At 38.7% G+C, this 24,370-nt stretch overlaps 1 pseudogene; it reads left to right on the top strand.

Annotated features, from left to right (window-relative positions):
• Nucleotides 1-23,416: 23,416 nt before the first annotated feature.
• LOC114283898 (agamous-like MADS-box protein AGL80 pseudogene) lies at nucleotides 23,417-24,170 on the top strand (annotated as a pseudogene).
• Nucleotides 24,171-24,370: the final 200 nt, after the last annotated feature.

Here is a 24,370-nt window from a genome sequence, read left to right as displayed (position 1 = left end):
CAAATCAATGAAAAGTTCACATTTCACTTATACTCTTGCAATGTCTGCCATAGTTTACCTTTTAACCGCGATATTTTTGCCGGGCGTGTTACAAACTGATTGAACCGAGAAAATTATCTCGGTCTTTAAAGACAAACGAAAATTACCTAGAGTTGAGAAAATCATCAACTCTTCTAACCGAGGTAAAACATCTAGGCTAAAATGCTAGGGTTGAGCAAATCATCAACTCTTTTAGCCGGGGTAAAACATCTCGGCTATAAACATAGAGTTGAGCAAATCATCAACTCCATTAGCCGGGATAAAACACCACGGCTAATTTACTTGAATCAAAACATCAACTCTTCCAGCCGGAATAGGACATCTCAGCTACTATACTCGAGTTGAACAGAACATCAACTCTTCTAGCTGGGATATAATATCTCGGCTAAAACGCTAGAGTTGAGCAAATCATCAACTCCATTAGCCGAGATAAAACACCACGGCTAATATACTCGAGTTTAACAAAATATCAACCGTTCTAGCTGGGATAGAACATCTCGGCTAAAATGCAAGAGTTGAGCAAATCATCAACTCTACGAGCCGAGGAACAACACTTCGGCTATAATCCTAGAGTTAAGCAAACCATCAACTCCATTAGCCGAGATAAACACCACTGTAGACACCCCATTTTTGACCGACCTTAAGACTCAGACGTCACCGATTGAGCGCTTGGTGATGTTGCATAGTGTGCTCGTTCAGAAGTTTCAAGGTCGCGGCCGTAAGCCCTGCCTCCGGACTCCTGAACCCTTTTCTGTGCCTTGTCTCGGTTTGCGAACCAGACTCGGTTTTCTCTGTTTCTTTTCCTGAGGGGAGAGAGAGGTCCCGTAGACCATCTCTCAATGTCCGTAGGCTACATTTGGTGGCCGTAGGCCATTTTGCCCATTTCGGAGTCCGGTTCCCGGTTTTCGGAGCCGTCAGGCCGTGTGCCTCGGTTCGGGACCGCTTAACCATCTCTTATTGCTCTGATTTTTGGCATACATCCTATTTCATACATTTTGAAGGACACTGGGGGCTGAGAAACCCGCTTCGAGGTCGAATACAATTTTCGGTGCTTAACAGCCCATTTCCGGGACCCCGAACTGCGTGTTTTTGCTCCGGAACATTCGTTTTGCAACGGTTTTCGCTCATTTTTGGCAGGTACCTCTGTTTTATCACAGGGAAGGTCACTGAAGGGTGGGAGGCCAGCAATCGTTGCAGCAACCAGTTATTTCTCTTCCGGAGCCTCCCGGCGCCCGTTTTTCGCACTTCCGGGCTAATGTTGAATACCTTAGAGCTAGCGTTGCCAACTTTCGACCACATATCTGTGATCTACTCATCTGAGAGGCCCCTAAAAGTTGGTGGCCGGCCATTAAGGTCACTTGACCCTTTTGACCCCCTCTTTCCGGGCTAATGTTGAACCCCTTGGACCTTTTTTCTCGAACTTTGAACCACATATCTGTGATGTACACACTTGAGAGGCCCCTAAAAGTTCATGGCCGGCCAGTAAGTCAACTTGACCCTTTTGACCCCCTCTTTCCGAGCCATTGTTGAACCCCTTGGGCCCACTTTCTTGGAATTTCAATTACATGGTTGTGTTGTGCACACATAGGCCTACCTCCCCAATACCTGGCCGGCCAGAAAAGCTGGTTGACCCTTTTGACCCCTAGCCGGCCGGCTAGGGGGTGTGGCCGGCCGGCCACCTCCAGCAAAAGTGAGCGGCCGGCCGTGCTCTCCTCACTGTGCCCCTTCCAGCTGTAGGGCAATATCCCCCAGATATTTTCTGTATCCGGGGGATATTTTGGGAGAGAGTTTTCCTCTCCATTTCACCCCCCTTTTACACCCCCTTTCTTGACCTTATAACCAGCTGGTGGCCTTCTCATTAAGGGTTAGAAAAATTCATCTCCAAGGCTCAACCCTAAACTCCATTGTTATAACTCTCAAAACTTCAAAAAACCCTAACTCCTTAACCTTCATTTCTTCTACACCACCAAGTCCTACCACCACTATCTCATTTCCAGCAACAAAGAAGGGTTCTTGAAGGCCAAAGGAGCAGCAAATCCATCCAAGAAGCAACCAAAGTCTAGATCTTCAAGGGTAAGTTACACTTTTACCCTTTTGACCCTTTTTCTTAATCAATATGTAAGCCATGCATGCTTTTTGTGTTGAGCTTCGGCCCTAACTGAAAAGGGCCATATTTTGAGCTCATCTTCACTTCTCATCAAGGGCTCAACCCTGTTTGAGCCCTCCATAATACACTTGCTTCATTGACCATCTTGTATGTCACAATTTTGCATGCTATTTTTGACTTATGAGCAATTTATTTTCGAGCATGTTGTAAACTGATTTGAGGCATATTTTGAGCCCCTCTTCAACATTAGAGAAGGGCTCAACATTGTTTGGTGTTTCCATATGTCACTTGTAGTTATATCCCCTATTTGGTCCAATTTTTGCATAAATTAGTAGCCCTCTTTACTTCTGTTTTTGGACCTTGGTCCGAACTGAAAGTGGCCTTGTTTTGGCCTATACTTCATGTTTCATTCACATTTTTTTTCTGTTTGGTGATTATTTTGTATACTTCATGTTTTAGCACCTTTTGAGCTTCATTTTACATCACATTTTTAGCATATTTGTATACTGATTTTGAGACTGCCATATACTGTAAATGTTCATATTTTTGGTCCATCTTCAGTGTTGTAGAAGGAAATTTTTCAGTTTGGATTTTGCTTATACCACTTGCTTCTTTACCCCTCTTTTGGCCCCTATTCTTGCATGCTATGTTTCCCTTATCTATGCTTGCTGTTTGGCCATGTTCATAACTATGAAAGTGCATCTCTTGGGACTGTCTAGCTTCTGTCTTTACATTGCATGTCCATATTGTGCATGTTTGGCATGGCTATAGGCCATTTCGGGTGCTTAATGTTGCATTTCGGGACTTTTCCTTGCATTTCATGTCATTTCGCTTCACTTCGGGACTGTTTTCCCCCATATTTCGTTGCTGAAATTCCATTGGCATGCTTGCATATCATTTTGGCCATATTTCATCACATTTCATCATTGCCTCGGTTTGCGTGCCCGTGTGCACGCATTTCGAGGCACTCCATTTTTATCCGCTGGCATCCCATGTGAGTGTGGCTGAGGCTCACTCATGTTGGTATAAGCCCATTTGTCATTGCCATGTCATTTTAGCATTGCCTCGGTTTGCGTGCCTGTGTGCACGCATTTCGAGGCACTCCATTTTTATCCGCTGGCATCCCATGTGAGTGTGGCTGAGGCTCACTCATGTTGGTATAAGCCCATTTGTCATTGCCATGTCATTTTAGCATTGCCTCGGTTTGCGTGCCCGTGTGCACGCATTTCGAGGCACTCCATTTTTATCCGCTGGCATCCCATGTGAGTGTGGCTGAGGCTCACTCATGTTGATATAAGCCCATTTGTCATTGCCATGTCATTTTAGCATCGCCTCGGTTTGTGTGCCCGTGTGCACGCATTTCGAGGCATCTCATTTTCAGTGCATCTATCATTGCCTCGGTTTGCGTGCCCGTGTGCACGCACTTCGAGGCATCTCATTTTCAATGCATCTGTCATCGCCTCGGTTTGCGTGCCCGTGTGCACGTACTTCGAGGCATCTCATTTTCATTGTCATTCTGTCAATCGCCTCGGTTTGCGTGCCCGCGTGCACGTACTTCGAGACATCTCATTTTCATTGTATCTGTCACCGCCTCGGTTTGCGTGCCCGTGTGCACGCACTTCGAGGCATCTCACTTTCAACATCCCGTCACTTTCTCGGTTTGCGTGCCTGTGTGCACGCATTTCGAGGCATCTCATTTCCATAGCATTCTGTATGTTAGGATTATATCTTAGTTGCATTTTATGCATATCATGCATATTGCATCGTGTCCGGAATAGGAGTTAGCCTGGGCACGGGAAACGAGGTACATTTCGTATTCCGAGTGACGGAATGTGTCTCAATTCCCCCAGTCACCGACACTCCGGATTATCCATGATGGAGTTAGGTTTTAGCTGTAGTTTCATGTGCATTCATCCTATATTGAGTTGTGCATTTCGACTCTTCGGCCATCATGCCTCGGTATGCGTAATTGGTGGCACGAAGATCGAGACATGCATATATCTGTGCAGATACATTGCTATGCCCCTTTCCTGCTCTCTGTTGCAGCAAAACAAAGAATCAACAACCTTTTGGGACTTGGGCACGCATTTCAAGAACAAGTGTAAACAGAGGCTAATCGGGGCATTCCGGTGGATTTCCGCGCAAGACAATCCGGACATGCATCATCCATCAGAAGCAAGGCAGTCCTTGGCTTGCACGCCAGTTTTATTTGCTTTCTTAGTTAATTCATTAATTAATTAGGATTTTGTAATATTTCGGACTGTAATATTCTTTTATTCGGGACTGTAACATATGGACTGTATATTTATTCGGACCCTCTGCACGAGGGCACAACTGTAATAAGTGTGCGTGAGTGTGATGTATGTCTTCCAACCCCACGTCTTTCTCCCTTTTATTTATCCGCTTATGATGGTTAGATTAGGGCATATTTAAAATAGCATACAGTATGACAGCATGTTTGCATCATTCATCTGTATTGCATGCACCGGGCTCGGCGCACCATACTAACTGCATCGTACTTTCAATTCTAAATTGAATACACGGTAGCTGTAGCATTTCATATACCATCTTAGAATAGCCGAGCCTGCCATAGTTGCATTTTTGCATGTGTTGCATTAGGCATTTCTGTATACTTAGGATTCATGCATGATTTCTAATGTAATTCTCTGTTTTGGCTCGGAGTACTCGGTAAGTTTTATGCTTTAGCATCCTTGCATGTGTGTGAGTGCTGCCATGAATAGCATGCTTACCATGAGGCTATGTGCTTATCTGACATATCTGCTTGAATGCCTGTGGGTGAAGGTTGGGTTATCTGAATTGGAATGAATCATCAAAATGTTTCAAAGCTTACCTGCGGGTAGCAAACCATTTTCAAAAACAAGCATAAAATGTTTTGTTCCAATTCGGGCGACCCAGTCTATATTTATATGCTGTGAGCATCACGTAGTAACCTAGGCTAATAACCGGAATAAGAACTTGCAATGTTTTCAAAGAGTGATATCATGGTTAGTAGAGGCCGGTCTATGACCGGGCGAGCGGGGGTGCTCACGAAGTGACCTTCCCCAATCGTACCCAAGTTCCCGAGCCGAGGCAACTTTGGTGATGACGGACACGTGGCCTTTTGGCACCGAGTCAGGGTTTCCTAAATTTCCCAAAATAAAATATTTAGGTGGCGACTCTGTATCTGGCAAAGCAGTCCATGTTTGGCACTTCTTTCAAAAATCTGTTTTCCTAAAACGATTTGCCGGATTTGGACTCTTTGGTTCAGACTTAGAACCGTGACATTTTGAGAGTCCGAGCTGTAGTGACCCTAAATGAACAGAACGGGACTAACCCTCCCGGGGCGTTCGGGGGACGTCTACAACCACGACTACTATACTCGAGTTGAACAAAACATTAACTGTTCTAGCTAGTATAAAACATCATAGCTGTAAAGGAGGGGTTGCCCCTGGTACACTACAGTTCCTCAATTACAACATACTTTCAATGTAAAATAATTCGTTCCTATTACATGTTGTAATCATGAATTCACATAATGACCGAGAGGATTACATTGGTAGATGGAGGGGGAAGCTCGCCCATTTACAAAAAATTACACAAGGAAAACAAAGACTAAAAATAGTACAGCTTGAGATTGGCTGCATTGCATGGCTGGGGTACACTTTTGCCATCCAAGTCCTCTAGGTGGTATGCCTCCCTGCCCACCAGACCGATTATCTTGTAAGACCCTTCCCAGTTTGCCCCTAGCTTTCCTTCACCCAGGACCAGTATGTTGCCCATCACCTTCCTTAATACCGAGTCCCCGACTTTAAACGGTCTGGGGTGCACCATTTTGTTGTACTTTCTGGACAACTCTTGCTGATATGTGGCCACATGGATTAACACCTTTTCACGGCGTTTGTCAGCTAGGTCCAATTCCAGGGTGATAGTGTTAGAATTTAGTTCGGGCTTAAAATTTTCACTGCGGATGGTGGGCATGCCAATCTCTAATGGGATAACCGCCTCCATGCCATATGCCAAGGCAAAAGGAGTCTCCCCGGTCGAGCGTATTAGAGTTGTCCGATATGCCTAGAGGACAGTAGGAAGTTCCTCGGCCCACTTGCCTTTAGCTTTCTCTAGCTTTTTCTTCAATCCATCCAGAATGGTCTTGTTCGATGCTTCAGCTTGGCCGTTGGACTGAGGGTAAGCCAGGGTGGAATTGTAGAATTCTATCTTCAATTCCTCGCAAAATCCTCTGAACAACCGTCCGTTAAATTGGGTGCCATTATCACAAATCAAAGCCTTGGGGACACCAAACTGTGTAATCACGTTCTGCCAAACAAACCGCTTGACATCTTTTTCTTTGATGGTTGCTAAGGGCTCGACTTCAACCCACTTGGTGAAGTAATCTATCGCTGCAATGAAGAACTTCCAGTTGCCTGGCGCTGTTGGGAGTGGTCCCACTATGTCCAGCCCCCACATTGCGAAAGACTAAGGACTTGTGAGAGGGAAAAGTTCTCTAGCCGGCTGGTGAATTTAGTTGGCGAACTTTTGGCATTTTTTGCATTTTCTAACATATTTCTGCGCATCTGCTTGCATGGCCACCAGTATCCTTGTGAAATAGCGCGGTAGGCTAAAGATTTCCCCTCGATGTGACTTCCGCACATGCCTTCGTGGATCTCGTAAAGGAAAGCTTCCACGCTGTTTAGATGAACACACTTGAGGTACGGACCGGTGAATGACTTCTTATATAAAGAGCCAGATGGAGAGAGCCAAAACCGCTCTGACTTCACTCGGACTTTATGTGCTTCCTTTTTGTCGGCCGAAAGGGTCCGTTCTTTTCAAGAAAATGATGATAGGGTCCAGTCAAGAGGGACCAAGCTCGGTGCAGAATACTTTCGTCTGCTCCGAGTCCTTAATGCTAGGTCTTGGAAGAAACTCAATCAGGAGAGGGCTAGGAGTTAACCTGTCGAACATGGCAGCTAGGCCGGCCAACTCATCTGCTCGACCGTTTTCTTCACGGCCAATTTATTGGACCCTTATTGCTTGGAAATTCTTGATGTGTTCTCGCACTAGAGCTTGGTATTTGGCCATTCTGTCATCTTTGGCTTCGTACTCTCCAGACACTCGGTTTGCAACGAATTGGGAGTCGCTGTAGACCATCACCTCGGATGCGTGCAATTGGAGCGTGCTGTTAAGTCCGGCCAGCAGTGCTTCATACTCGGCTTCGTTGTTTGACGCTGGGAATCCGAGTGTGATAGAGTGTTCGACAGTTAGACCGTCTGGCGAGATCAAAACTATGCCCAGCCCGACGCCATGCCAGTTTAAGGCGCCATCTACAAAAAGTTTTCACATCTCACCAATGAAAAGTTTCCAACATTCTGAGGCATCCTGGGAGGCTTGAAGGTTGAAGCGATCACGGTCGCTCGGCTATTTCTGCTACAGGCTCGCGTTGACAATTTCAACAAATGTGTCTTCATCCCCCATCGGCGAAGCGGCACCGGATCTAACAGGTTGACCTGTTATTCCCAAATCCAACGTCGCATAGTCATGTTGAAGTACACCTCCGACTGAAGGATTTGTGGACGGGCGCGAAAGTTTTGCATCGCCAACATCACTCTGTTGTGCAATTTCCGTTGCACTTACCTCTTTCACCCCGGTTGCCACGGTAAGATCCACTGGGCATACCGAGTGAATTCCAAGTGAGAATTCAGCAACAAAGTCAGCAGTGCTTGGGCTTTGATGGCGGTTCGGGGTTGAAACTTGACGTCGAAATGCCCTAGTTTGACTGCCCACTTCAGAACTCGACTGGAGAAATCTGCCCGCTCAAATAAGGCTTTCAAAGAGAATTCGGTCAACACCACGATTGTGTGACCATGAAAATAGTGCGCCAATTTCCTGGAGGCCATCATTAGCGCCAAAGCAAGTTTTTCCAGCGGCAAGTACCTTGACTCTACCGGTAGCAAGGTTTTGCTCACGTAAAAGATTGGGAGATATTGGATACCTTCTACCTGGATGAGCACCGTACTAACTGCATGTTGAGAAATAGCCAGATAAAGATAGAGATCTTCGCCGAGCTTGGGTATCACCAAGAGTGGGGCGGAAGACAAATACGTCCTGAGCTCGGCCAAGGCCCTGTCACATTCTTCGTCCCATGAAAAATTGGACTTCAAGGCTCGAAAGAAAGGACGGCAACGATCTGATGACCAACTTATGAATCGGTTAAGCGCGGCTGCCATACCGGCAAGATGTTGCACGTCCTTTGCCGAGTTTGGCTGTTTTAATTCTTGTACGGCTCTGAAGGGGTCCGCTTCGATGCCTTGGTTAGTGACTATGAAGCACAGGAATTTCCCTGACCCCACGCTGAAGGCACACTTTGTCGCATTCAGGCGAAGCTTATGTTGTTTAAGAATGGCGAACATCTCGGCTAGGTCGGACAAGTGATCGGCCTGATGCTTGCTTTTGACCACCATGTCATCGATGTAAGCCTCCATCGTGCGGCCTAGTAAAGGGGCGAACATCTTGGTCGCCATCCACTGGAAAGTCGCCCGGCGTTTTTCAAACCAAAAGGCATGACTCTACAGCAGAACAATCCTCTCGGCGTCGTGAAAGAGGTTATCTCGCAATCGGGTACCTGTATAGCGATCTGGTGATAACATCGATAGGCATCTAAGAAACTGAGTCGATTGTGTCCGGCTGTAAGATCCATCAGTTGGTCGATTCTGGGCAAATGAAAGCTATCTTTAGGGCAAGCTCGGTTGACTGTCTTGTAATGAATGCAAACTCGCCATTTTCCATTCTTTTTGGGTACTACGACCGTGTTTGAAACCCACCGAGGGTAGTGCACTTCCTGGATTGCCCCAGCTTCTATTAGGTTCTTGACTTCCTCTGCAACTACCTTGGCGTGATAAAGGACTGATCTCCTCGTTCTTTGAATGACAGGACATGCATCCGAGAAGACATTGAGTTGGTGGAAAATAAAGCTTGGATTGATGCCAGGCATGTTGTATGGCGTCCATGCAAATACTTCGATATTCGCCACCAAGAACTCCACCATCTCGATTCGTTCTTGGGCGGTCAGGCTACATCCCAGCAAAACGAACTTGTCAGGATTCTCTGTGTCGATCCACACCTCCACCAATTCTTCAACAGCCTTTTCCTCGGCCCTGGTGCCCACATCATCTAGGACACTTTGGTCTTCTGGACCTTCGATCATTTGCACGAACCCTTTGGCTGCTCAGCTCCCATTCACTGCCACGAAACACTGCTTCGCTATGACTTGATCGTCCCAAACCTCCTCAACTTCCCCTGTAGCCGAGGGGAATCTCATAACCTGGTGTTAGGTCGACGCCACTACCTGTATGGCATGAAGCCATCCCCTACCTAGGATCAGACTGTATGTGGACGGCACCTTCAACACCCAAAACTCCATTTGCTTGACCATGGATTCGGCTTTGACTGGTAGGATTATCTTTCCCACTGGCCCTCCGGTTGTGAGTTAAAACAAACCAGTGGCGAAATTGCCGAAGCTAAGTCTGTATCTTTAAGCTTGAGCTGCCTAAAGGCGTTGTAGTACATGATCTCGACCGAGCAGCCTTGGTCAATCAAAATAAGCTTAACATCGAAGTCCCTGACGCGAAGGGTGACCACCAGAGCGTCATTGTGCGGCGTTTGAATGCACTCAAGATCCTTGCTTGAGAAGTTAAGAACATTTTTCTCCTCAGTCTTGCCTCTTTTGATCGCGGGCTAGACTGACAAAACTTCCCTCATATGTTCCACTTTCTTGATCATCTCTCGGAGCTCGCAAACCTACGCCGGCTCTACTATACTGCGGATCACATTGACCATTCCTTGTGGGGGTGCTTCCAGGTCGTCCAAACCACTTGGCTCAATCGGTGCAAGGTGCGCGGCCCTGACGCCCCCGTTAATATAACGGTCCAAGTGTCTGACAGCGACTAACTCTTCCAAGTGTTGCTTCAAGGGCAAGCAGTCCTCCGTTCGGTGCCCTCGCTCCCTATGAAATGTGCAGCGGTACTGCGAATTGAAGCCCTTTTGCACATCGCACATCGCCTAGCTTAGCGGGAAACCGGACGTAAACCTCGTCTCAGATTTCACTTAGTATGCGGTAGATTAGGATCTTAAAAACTGTGCTGATGCCCTTCCAAGCATTCAGCTTTCTGTTTGCATCTGTTGCGTCAACGTGGAGATAATCTGCTCGGTCGTTACGGCGACCTTTACCCCTGTTTCTACGATCCGAACCACGGTCTGACTCCCTTGCGTGGTCATTTGAACGGTTTGTCTCCTGTCCAACCGTGTGGACTTTTCTACCACACTTTTGTCCATTGCCACTGAATTTGTCTTCGCGGTGGACGCAGTCGCATCGTCTTCTACTTGGATGTGCTCGTTGATGTGCTGCATCAACAGCTCCATGGAAGTCAGTTGGTTCATGGTGAACGAGTCCCTTAGTCTATGTCTGACCGGGAGACCGCACTTATATTTGGTGATTGCCAGGTTAGTTGGGCAATTAAGGATCTCGTTGAAGGTTTCCCAGTATCTTGCGTTGTATGCTTTGAGGGAGTCGCGTGACTCTATCTTGACGCTCAGGAGGTGGTCAACTTCCTTTGGCGTTATAGTGTTGGTTTTGAATCGAGTCACGAATGCTTCCACTAACTACTGCCACCTTTCGATGCTTTCCTCCGGAAGCCTCTCAAACCACTTCAAGCCTAACTTGCCCAAACTCGATGGAAAAATAAGGCACATGAGAGCATCATTACGCCTGTATCCAGCCATAACTTGCCAGAAGTGGCTTAGATGCATGTACAGGTTGATTTTTCCGTCATAAAGCGTAAATTTGGGCTGGTGAAAGCCTGCTGGAAGCGGTGTGGTCTCTATCTCAAGGGAGAATGAGGTGGCGCTCAATTCCGCCAAATATTTGTCCAAAGAGACAACAGGTACAACTGATCGGGGTGGCGACATTATGACCTCTTCATTGGCGTGACCTCCGTAGGATAACCGCTGGAGCGCCGGCACTCTTTGAGCCTTCTGTCAGTGCGCTCATTCTTCCAAGACGTCTCTCAAGTCCTCTGAACGAGCGAAGTAGGAATATCTTGATGTCGTCGGCGGACTTGAGGGATGGTAACTGCTATCTTGCGCGCATGACTTCTTTGCCGGCGGGTCAAAGTCTCTAACCACATAGCTTCTTGTGATGGAAAGAGAGGGCGTGTGTCACTGGTTCTGGCTGCCTGAGTGGCGGGGTTGGGTGCGCTCACTATGGTCACTCACTTCAACAACACCCTTCCCTTTGACTTGCCGCTTGAGAGCTTCCATCTCCGCCGCCATTCTCCAAATAACAGCAACTTGGTCCCTCAATTTGTGCTCCAGGTGTTGAGCGTGCGACTCTCTTCGCCACCGGTGCCCGTCTGGACTCTGCGAGTGATCAGTGCTCCTTGCGCGCTTATCTCGCGCATCTCTGGGGAGTCCTCCTGGTGAGGCATCCAGGCCCGCCATGTTCGGAACGGCGGGAAGTCCGTCTCTCCGACGGACTGACTCCGAGGTAATACCGTCGATGGCAGACAATGGTACTTCGTCGTTGTTCGCCATGAAAGTGATCCGATGAGCTTGGAGGACAAGGTCGTGTCTGCTTCGGGCTTCCCACAGACGGTGCCAATTGTACGAGAGCCAAATATCCGATGTTGTCCGTACTCCTCGTGTCCAAGCTACGTCTTCTTTTGATCAACCTGAGAACACAACAAAGGTGAACTACCTGGCAGTACGTTGCCGAAAAACCCCTTCGACAGTCATGTCAGCACACATTGAGAGTGAGAGTGAGAGAGAGAGAGAGAGAAGAGGGGATAGACAATGTGCTAGGTTTTCTCTCACCTGAAGATGTTCCATCCCAGCATGCGAGGCGTAGTCACATTTATATACCTTCTGCGCGCGCCCTTGCATCCATTCGCCTTTTGACGCGTGGACCTGCTCTCCTATCCCACTTTCCTACGTGTCAGAGCAAATACAGCTAAACACCACCTAACCAAACCGCCAAACGGCGTTGGCGCGAACGAATAGCCCGGTGGTGCCCCCATCTTCCTACAACTGCAATACTTTCGATACGTGCAAGGCTCTGAACCGAGCTCCGTTATGACCGAGCTTAGCAGCCCTCTATTATGACCGGGCTCTTGCTCGGTTGGACTGATCTGCGGTGGATTTTACCCGCCAATCTCAACGAGCAAATAACGCGAACCGGGCTGACAGCGAGATTATCCCGGCCAAATTGGATCAGAGCTTTAACCAAGTGCACTGCCCCTGGATTGGCCAAACCCCGGCTCGGCCCAAACATGCTTGGTTCAATTTTAGCCCAGCCATTACCGCGGCCCAAAGCCGAATTATGAAACCTCCCTCTCATATGACAAGGGCTATTCATGTTTGGGTGCGAACACCACTTTTATGTAAACTGGGCAAAGGCCTTGGAACTTGTAGCCAATAGGGCATTATTTTATAGTTAGCTTGCTTTAAATTTCTATCATCACATGCTATAAATTCATACTCTAAAAATGGTGAATGTATGAATTCATATGATTTCTTTTATAAATCTCACTGGAAAAGTCATGAATAGAAAAGAGGGAAAATTTGGTGCTTACATTAATGAATGAAATATTTATTATGCTTTCTCATATTAATGATAAAATGATTGAGGATTAGATTATATTATGAGTTAAATTGGGTTTATCAAATGTATATATTTTTGGGCGTTACAAACAACGTTACAGATTTGTTCAAAATTTTAACAGATAGTGGCTTATTTGGACATATAGATTTAAATAGTTTGCTATGTTGGGTAAGCTTGTGAATTTCAAGAGATAATTTGATATGCTTGATAAATTGTAACAGTTAAAAATTGTATAGATAGATAATAAAAAAAAAAATTGAACATATAGGAAAAAAATTTGAACAGATAGAAAATAATCTAGTAGATAGATACAAAATTTCACCTAGATCAAATTTCAACAAATATTAAAAATTGGACAGATATTTGAATAAATAAGTGGAAAAAATTGAGCAGATAGTGAAACAATTAAACAGATAAAAACATATTTGAACATATAGTCAAAAAAATTGAACATATAATCAAATAGATAAGAGGTGAAATTGGAAACAAAATGTCCTTCAATACAACAAAAGAATTTCTCACTAAACTATTTCACAAATGGTAGACCTCTCACTGTTAAAAAATATTCACTAAACCTAATGCCTTATACCTTAGATCTAATATCTTATAACCTTTGATGGTGTTTGTTTTGAAGGATTGGGGCATGGGATTGGACTATTAGCCCGAATGGATTAATAGTCCGTTGTTTGGTAGCCAATTTTTGCTCCGGACTATTAGTCCCATATTTGTGAGATTGTTGTATCCCATGAGAGGGGATGTGATAGAAATCATAGGATAACTCATTCCATAGGGATTAGCTTATGAAATTACATTTTTGACCCTCTTGTATTTAATATCTTTTTTTAATATTGTTAATTTAAAATTCTATATTAAATAAAAATATAAATTATAAATTATAAATTAAATCTAATTAAAAATAATAAATTATAAATTTTGACCTTATAAATTAAATTTTTTTAGTGTTGTTAAAAAATTAAATTTATATATTAAATAAAATTATTTTTTGAGTGTTGTTAATTTAAAATTATATATTAAATAAAAAATATAAATTATAAATTTAATTTAATTAAAAATAATAAATTAAACATTATGGCCTTATAAATTAAATTTTTTTAGTGTTGTTAAATTATAAATTATAGATTACAAATTTAAAATTATATATTAAATAAAAAATATAAATTATAAATTACAAGAATAAAATAGTCTTTTGAGTATTTATTCTGATCCAATCCGTCCAACCAAAGATTGGATTCACTAAACATAGTCCAATCTAGATATCTAATCCCATAACTAAACAAATATACAATACAAATTCAGTCCAACTAAATAGTTCAGGGACAATGTATCTCATGACTAACAGTCCGATGGATTATAATTTTTCCTTATCCAGTCCATCCAAACAAATATGCCCTCTATAGATTGAACTTTTTAATAATTTTCTCAATAAAAAATTCATAAAGAATTTTTGGTACAGGTTAACTTTATAACAAAAGAATTTCTTGTACAAATCTTGTTTTGTATAGTTGGCCACAAAACCATGACTCATGAAGGCTGTATGTCGATGTCCCTCTGAATAAAGAATAATTCTATTGAGAACACTTTCACTAAAAAATCTTATTAAAAGTGCAAGATGTAAAATATGATCGGTTATCAGAAAAGTAATAATACTTAGCCATTCGATAATATTTTGACATATATACTATTAGTAAGACTTTTAGTACATATGATATTGCTCGTTAATAAATAGACTTCAAGGCCAAGATTTATCATGTTACCATTTACACAAAAAATAATAATAAAAAAATGTGCTATTATTGCAACATAAATGCACTGTCCAAAAACGTAAAACAAAATATCTCCATACAACTCACAAATTAATTTGTCTCAAGAGTGATTCTGGAGACCCCAATGACTAGGCACCCCTAGCACACTCAGTGCCACATGACACACTGTCAGTGGCTGAAGTCCAAAAAAAAAAAAAAAAAAAAAAATTATTTTCCAGCCAATCAGCAAGGATGCCCAGCACCCCCACTGGGGGTCCAACGTATTTTCCTTTGTCTCAATAGCTTGAATATCCATCCAAGATTTCATATTCCATAATAGATTTCTGGGTTGTTTAGATGTGCCCTTGGTTTGAGCACTCCAATTCTAGAGAATAGGACAACCAACCTCATGAAATTACAGTGCAGTCCTTTTTTTTAATAAGTATATATTACATAAAAATATGAATATACAACGAAATTCAAGAGACGTGTATAAATAATATATATGAGTGCAATCAAGAGATTAACTACCGTAAAGTCCAAGTGGCTAAACCAAATGTAAGAAGTTGCACCGGTGGCATTGAAGAATACTAAGGAAATGCTTGCACTACAACATTTTCTTAGTTTAGTGACATTTGAAAGTGCCACAAATTATTCTTCTAATGATATTTTTTAGTCTTGTGGCATTTTGAACAAGTGCCACTTCTATCGGTGCCACGGTAGATACGAGTGCCACGGTAGATACTTGCAAGTGCCACTGCACCATCATGGCTGAAAACTTTCAATGACATTTTAATATCATGATAGATATTATTTGTGGCACTATCAAGCGCCATTAAAAAAAGAGTTAGTGACACTTGTAAGTGTCATTACACCATCAAGACTAAAACCTTTCAGTGACACTTTAATGTCATGGTAGGCACTATTCGTGACGCTATCAAGTGACATTCATGACGATAATTCGTTGTAGAACAATTTGATCCGCTCTTAAGGAGACTTGAACCGCCAACCTTCCGCACCATAAACCTTATACACCACACTCTTCCCACTACACCTCTACACCACCACATGATTATATATGCAACATATATTATTTATATAGTACATACATCCATATTAATATAAAAGTATATGTATAAACATAATTATTTTATTGAACATAATTTATGTAAAATAAACTATTTACTATCAAAATAAAAAAAAGACCACTTTTGGCGACTAAAAACATTTTTTAGTCGCCAATTCTATACTTTTGGCTACTAATTATTTTTTAGTTGCTAAAAAACTTAACTTTTGTTGACCAAAATTGGATTTGGTCGCCGAAGATGCACTTTCAGCTACCAAAATTTTGGTCACCAAAAAATTTTATTCTCGCCTTAGGATTTTAGTTCTCCCGCGCTAAAAATGACCACTTTTGGCGACTAAACTTATTTTTTAGTCGCCAATTGTAGATTTTTGGCTACTAAAATTGTTAGTCGCCAAAAAGCTTTACTTTTGGCAACTAATGCTGTTTTGGTCGCTAAAAGCTATACTTTCAGCGACCAAATTTTTTTGGTCAGGAAATTTAGTCGCCGAATATGCTTTTTCTTGTAGTGTATATTGAGTTTAATTCATTTATTTTTAATCATTTACTGTATTTTAAAAATTTAGAAAATATATTCACATTTTTTGTTTTTTCAAAAATGTCATTATAAGCTTGGAAAGTTTTTGGCTTAGTGGCATTTCTCAAAATGCTATAAAATATTTGTTTATGACACTTTTCACCTAAGTGCCATAAAAAGTAATTTGCACCTACCTAGTGTCCTGACATTTTTTAAAAAATGCCATTGCAACTAAAGTTTAGTGGCATCTGTTGGTAAATGTCACGAACATAATTTTTTGTGTCATTATTTTATAAAATGTCATAAAATTGATGTGACATTTCTTTATTGAAATGCCACTAGAGCCTTATATGTTTTGTGGTTCTATGGCATTTTTCTAAAATATTTAATGCCAATTTTTATTTTTGTGGCATTTTCTAAAAACATGCTACTAGTGTAGTGTCACTAAAGCGTAAATTTGTTGTAGTGACATTGTTGTTGTAGTGAAGTGACACTTTTTTTAATTGAAATGCCACTAGAGCCTTGTATGTATGTGGCTCTATGGCATTTTTCTAAAAAATGCCACCCAATATTCTTTTTGTAACATTTTTTAAGAACATGCCACTAGCATGGTGTCACTAAAATATGTTTTTGTTGTAGTGTTGTGACACTTGTTCATTAAAATGTCACTAGACCCTTTTATGTTTGTCGTTTTGTGGCATTTTTCAACAACGTGCCACTAAATATCATTTTTGTGGCATTTTCTAAAAATATGCCACTAGTGTAGTGCCACTAAAGTATGTTTTTGTTGTAGTTTTGTGACACTTGTGCATTGAAATGTCACTAGAGCCTTTTATGTTTGTTGTTTTGTGACATTTTTTAAAAACGTGCCACTAAATATCATTTTTTGTGACATTTTCTAAAAATATACCACTAAAGTATGTTTTTGTTGTAGTGTTGGCAATGGCATGCATAGAAAGGAAGAGAAGTTATTGGGTGTTGATTTGCCATGGATGCTATGAAAAGGTCACACGGGTTCAATGAATGGATGAACAATCCACTTTATGAGAATATGGGTTTTGGTGGGGATGAAATGATGGTGCGATTTAGAGACCACCACAATGTTATGTGGTGTAGTTCTTTTTTTCCATGAGAGAGATCTTAGTTTCATGTGAAAAACTCTTTTAGTCCTTTCTATTTAATGCATAGTGTGTTTTTAATTTTAAAATGTATGGTTATTTGTCTTACTCTTTTGAATTTTATATATTTCAATGATTCTAAGAAATTGTTTCACTTGTTAATGATCTTTTCATATATTTTTTTTTTTATGTTAAAAAATTTCGTCCTCCAATCAAGTAAGTCAATTTATCTTTGTAAATTGGGATGACAAGACTATCGGTAAAGTTTTAAGTAATAGTATTAAAATGAATTGGTAAAACTTGTGGTGTAACGTCACTACAACATTTTCTTAGTTTAGTGACATTTGAAAGTGCCACAAAACTATTCTTCTAATGACATTTTTTGGTCTTGTGGCATTTTGAGCAAGTGCCACTTCTATCGGTGCCACGGTAGATACGAGTGCCACGGTAGATACTTGCAAGTGCCATTGCACCATCATGACTGAAAACTTTCAATGACATTTTAATGTCACGATAGATATTATTTGTGGCACTATCAAGCGCCATTAAAAAAAGAGTTAGTGACACTTGTAAGTGTCATTGCACCATCAAGACTAAAACCTTTCAGTGACACTTTAATGTCATGGTAGACACTATTCGTGACGCTATCAAGTGCCATTCATGATGATAATTTGTTGTAGAACAATTTGATCCGCTCTTGCGGAGACTCGAACCGCCAACCTTCCGCACCATAAACCTTATACACCACACTCTTCCCACTACACCTCTATACCACCACATGATTATATATGCAACATATATTATTTATATAGTACATACATCCATATTAATATAAAAGTATATGTATGAACATAATTATTTTATTGAACATAATTTATGTAAAATAAACTATTTACTACCAAAATAAAAAAAGACCACTTTTGGCAACTAAAAATATTTTTTAGTCGCCGATTCTATACTTTTGGCTACTAATTATTTTTTAGTTGCTAAAAAACTTAACTTTTGTCGACCAAAATCGGATTTGGTTGCTGAAGATGCACTTTTAGCTACCAAAATTTTGGTCACCAAAAAATTTTATTCTCGCCTTAGGATTTTAGTTCTCCTGCGCTAAAAACGACCACTTTTGGTGACTAAAATTATTTTTTAGTCGCCAATTGTAGACTTTTGGCTACTAAAATTTTTTTTGGCACCAAAAAGCTTTATTTTTGGCTACTAAAATTTTTTTAGTCGGTAAAGCCCATATAATCAGTGACCAAACTTATTTTTAGTCGCCAATTGTAGACTTTTGGTTACTAAATATTTTTGTCGCCAAAAAGATTTACTTTGGGCTATTAAAAATTTTTTAGTCACTAAAACCCATATAATCAGCGACCAAACTTAGTTTTAGTCGCCAATTGTAGACTTTTGGCTACTAAAATTGTTTAGTCGCCAAAAAACTTTACTTTTGGTAACTAATGCTGTTTTGGTCGCTGAAAGCTATACTTTCAGCGACCAAATTTTTTTGGTCAGGAAATTTAGTCGCCGAATATGATTTTTCCTGTAGTGTATATTAAGTTTAATTCATTTATTTTTAATCATTTACTGCATTTTAAAAATTTAGAAAATATATTGGCATTTTTTGTTTTTTCAAAAATGTCATTATAAGCTTGGAAAGTTTTTGGCGTAGTGGCATTTCTCAAAATGCTATAAAATATTTGTTTATGACACTTTTCACCTAAGTGCCATAAAAAGTAATTCCACCTACTTAGTGTCCTGACATTTTTTAAAAAATGCCATTGCAACTAAAGTTTTGTGGTATCTGTTGGTAAATGTCATGAACATAATTTTTTGTGCAATTATTTTATAAAATGTCATAAAATTGATGTGACATTTCTTTATTGAAATGCCACTAGAGTCTTATATGTTTTGTAGTTCTATGGTATTTTTCTAAAACATTTAATGCTAATTTTTATTTTTGTGGCATTTTCTAAAAACATGCTACTAGTGTAGTGTCACTAAAGCATAAATTTGTTGTAGTGACATTTTTATTGTAGTGAAGTGACACTTTTTTAAATTAAAATGCCACTAGAGCCTTGTATGTTTGTGGCTCTATGACATTTTTCTAAAAAATGCCACCAAATATTATTTTTGTGACATTTTTTAAGAACACGCCACTAGTATGGTGTCACTAAAATATGTTTTTGTTGTAGTGTTGTGACACTTGTTCATTAAAATGTCACTAGAGGCTTTTATGTTTGTTGTTTTGTGGCATTTTTCAAAAACGTGCCACTAAATATCATTTTTGTGGCATTTTCTAAAAATATGCCACTAGTGTAGTGCCACTAAAGTACGTTTTTGTTGTAGTTTTGTGACACTTGTTCATTGAAATGTCACTAGAGCCTTTTATGTTTGTCGTTTTGTGGCATTTTTTAAAAACGTGCCACTAAATATCATTTTTGGTGGCATTTTCTAAAAATATGCCACTAGGATAGTGCCACTAAAGTATGTTTTTGTTGTAGTGCTATACATATCAAAAATAAATAGTGGATTTTTAAAAAAATAATCGAAAAGAGTTTTATAGCAGTAAAACTGCCTATACCAATTGGGAATCGACTAGATTCGTTATGTATCAATAATTGCCCGTTCCACATTGAATTTTTATTTCAATTCGTCAAAAGGAAAAATATTTAATATGTATTAACGGATACATGTTGGTAATGTGTATATTTAGATGAACTTTGGAATTGTTGATGGTGTACATTACTGATGTTGTGAAGCAAAGAGCTGCAATGTTTAATTTCATGAGGTTGGTTGTCCTATTCTCTAGAAATGGAGTGCTCAAACCAAGGGCATATCTAAACAACCCATAAATCTATCAAAATGATAAATGATTAAAATATTTTGGAGTTTGTTTTTAAATTTTAATTTATTTGTATTAAAATATGATGTGAAAATTATAAGTGGTTGATTTTTTATTTAAATTTTATAAATACTGATAAAATGATATATTAATTACTAAAAATTGAAACATTATTCATTAATAAATAAATCTTATTCATAAGATAGATTCGTAACTAATCTGTTGTCTTGGATATGGCTTATAAATTGAATTTTTTTTTTTTTACTTTTTATGAATAAACATGCAGAAAAATAGAGAGGTGATGCAACCTAAATAAGCCAATAAGCTTATGACTTTTTTGTGTACACAAAGAGGCCTTAATAATTAAAAAATGATATACAAGTCCACTTTTTAGACTCACTTTTTAAATTCAGTGATAAGATGATTAATTATCAACCAATTATTTTGTTGACACATCACTAGATCTAAAAAGGGAATCTAATTTTTGGGCCAGGATAACAATACTCTAATAATTATTTGTTTAAAAAAATTTATTGAAAAGTATCACCAATAAATAAATTGGTAGAATGCTCCAAAATCATTAAAATAATTTTTTTTATGAAAAACTGTCTTTGTAATTATAGCATTGCCACCGTGATTAAATTTGGTTATCACATTTTGAAGGATTTTATTGTCAGCGCATATATTAAAAAACTTAAAAGGATGGTACATTTTACATAAAAGTAAGCAACAAAAAAAATATATAAATTTTTTTAACATGTGTTTTTAAGAGCACACATTAATAAAATTTAATTTTAAATACTAAATAACGTATCGTTAATCAATCACTGACAATATACGATGAATTAGAAGGTAAGGGCCCTTGAACCAACACATTGGTGAAATTAAATAGTATATTTGGTATGCATTCAGATTTTAAATATAAACTGTTTATTTATTTTGTTTTTTTTTTAAATGATGAAATCATATAATTTTAATTTTAAATGAATTTGAATTTTTCTTTAACAGATAATCAACCCAGAAGGTGAGTATGCTTTCAATAAATGTCCCATTTACTACCAATTTTATATATGGAAGATCTAATGATAATTATAATTCTAAGAGGAGCACCTCCTCCCCCCTCCAATATTTTCATAGCAAATTTTGTGTTTAAGAGTTATAAATTATCTTTCTACCGTTATGAAAATTTGGGTTGAGAGAGTTTCTTACTTTTGGTTTAGTCACTTGGACTTTATAGTAGCCAATCTCTTGATTGCATTCATATATATTATTTATACATGTGTCTTAAGTTTCGTTATATATTCATATTTTTATGTAATAAGTACTTACTTAAAAAAAAAAAAAAAAAAAAACTGCAATGTATAATTTCATGAGGTTGGTTGTCCAATTCTCTAGAAATGCAGTGCTCAAACCAAGGGCACATCTAAACAACCCATAAATCTATCAAAATGATAAATGATTAAAATATTTGGGCGTTTGTTTGTAAATTTTAATTTATTTGCATTAAAATATGATGTGAAAATTATAAGTGGTTGATTTTTTATTTAAATTTTATAAATACTTATAGAATGATATATTAATTACTAAAAATTGAAACATGATTCATTAATAAATAAATCTGATTCATAATTCGTAACTAGTGTGTTGTCTTGGATATGATTTATAAGTTGGCTTTTTTTTTTTTTACTTTTTATGAATAAATATGCAGAAAAATGGAGAGGTGATGCAACCTAAATAAACCAATAAGCTCATGACTTTTTTGTGTACCCAAAGAGGCCATAATAATTAAAAAATGATACACAAATCTACTTTTTAGACTCACTTTCTAAATTCAGTGATACGTCAACAAGATGATTGGTTGATAATTAGATAATATTTAATTATCAACAAATCATTTTCTTGACACATCACTAGATCTAAAAAGGGCATCTAATTTTTTAGCGTGAATAACAATACTCTAATAATTATTTGTTTAAAAAAATTTATTGAAAAGTATCACCAATAAACAAATTGGCAGAATGCTCCAAAAACATTAAATAATTTTTTTTCATGAAAAGCTCTCTTTGTAATTATAGCATTGCCACCGTGATTAAATCTGGTTATCACATTTTGAAGGATTTTATTAATGTATAGTGTCAGCGCACATATTAAAAAACTTAAAAGGATGGTATATTTTACATAAAAGTTAGCAACATAAAAAATATATAATTTTTTTTAACATGTATTTTTAAGAGCACATTGGTGACAATATATGATGAATTAGAAGGTATGATCCCCTAAACCAACACATTGGCGAAATTAAATAATATATTTGGTATGCATTCAGATTTTAAATATAAATTGTTTATTTGTTTCGTTTTTTTTAAATGATGAAATCATATAATTTTAATTTTAAATCAATTTGAACTTTTTTTTAACAGATAATCTACCTAGAAGGTGAGTATGCTTTCAATAAATGTCCCATTTACTGCCAATTTTATATATGGAAGATCTCATTATGTCATTAGAATTAAATTTGGGAGTGATATTTTAGTATTTTAAATATTTTCTGTCATTAAAATTAAATTTAGGAGTGATGCTTTAACGTTTTAAGCATTTTTCCTAATGATAGTATACTGTTACCAAATCAAATACTCAATCAGTATATTTACAGGGTATTCAAGGGTGAGTTTATTTAGTGTTTGGTAGGCATTTACATGATAAGATTTGACGTTATATATGCACATGTAGAAATAACAGGACTTGATAATATTTGTATTTTTCATTTCATTTCTAAAATTACATCATTTCTTGTTATAGGAATATTTTTTTTTTTTTGGATCATTTCAAAGTTATAAACAATAACCAGCCTAGCTCATAACAATTAAGAATATATTTGGCAAGCATAATGCCAAGAACACATATGAGCAAAGGACATTATGAATATATAACGAAACTTAAGACACGTGTATAGATAATATATATGAATGCAATCAAGAGATTGGCTACCATAAAGTTCAAGTGGCTAAGCCAAAAGTAAGAAACTGTCAACTGGGTTAATTAGGACATTGAATTGAAATTTTCATAATGGAAAAATATAATTTATAACCCAGGATCTTCCCATTCAATATTGTGTCCAGCAACTATTAATTTTGGTAGGACGTAGAATTGAAATTTTCATAACGGAAAAATATAATTTATAACCCAAATCTTCCCATTCAATATTATGTCCAGCAACTATTAATTTTGGTATCTCTATAAGTTTATATATATCATTGGACATTGGACTGAGAGACCACACAAAGGTTTTGCAAACTACCATATTTTTCTAATTTTTTGCCTCTTTAGTCTAGCTAATTAGCCATGCCTAGAAAGAAGGTGAAGCTTGCATTCATCACCAACGACTCAGCAAGAAAAGCAACATTCAATAGAAGGAAGAAGGGTCTGATGAAGAAGGTGAGCGAGCTAAGCACTCTATGTGGCATTGATGCATGCGCGATTATACAGAGTCCATACGAGTCTCAACCTGAGGTTTGGCCAAACAACTTGGGAGTCCAACGTGTGCTGGCAAAGTTTGGGAGAATGCTCGAGATGGAACAACTTAACAAAATAATGACACAAGAAAGCTTCATTAGACAAAGGATAGCGAAAGCGAATGAACAACTCAAGAAAAAACTCAAGGATAATCGAGAGAAGGAGATGACAGAAGTCATGTACCAGTGTTTGAGTGGGAGAGGGCTCCAAAACTTGTCCATGGTGGATCAATGTGATCTTAATTGGTTGATAGATAAAAATTTGAAGGAAATTGGAAGGAAGATTGAATCGTTGAAGAAAACTCCGCAACAAGAGAAGTTATTGGGTGTTGATTTGGCCATGGATGCTATGAAAAGGTCACACGGGTTCAATGAATGGATGAACAATCCACATTATGAGAATATGGGTTTTGATGGGGATAAAATGATGGTGCCATTTGGAGGCAACCACAATCTTATGTGGTCTAGTTTTTTTTTCCCATGAGAGAGATCCTAGTTTCATGTGAAAAACCCTTTTAGTCCTTTCTATCTTTTTTTTTATCAGTAAAGAAAATTTTCATTAACAGCATGAAATTAATGGTACAGGAAGACGATATGCTTCGAGAGAGATTCGGAAGTATAACAATACCCCTACTACTGCTACTCGCATCCATGCAACCAACCCCTTAGTCCTTTCTATCTAATGCATAGTGTGTTTTTAATTTTAAAATGTATGGTTGTTTGTCTTGCTCTCTTGAATTTTATAT

This window comes from Camellia sinensis, chromosome 2, assembly GCF_055761805.1.
Source record: "Camellia sinensis isolate YWXY chromosome 2, ASM5576180v1, whole genome shotgun sequence".
NCBI lineage: Eukaryota > Viridiplantae > Streptophyta > Magnoliopsida > Ericales > Theaceae > Camellia > Camellia sinensis.
This window is presented reverse-complemented; position numbering and strand designations above follow the sequence as displayed.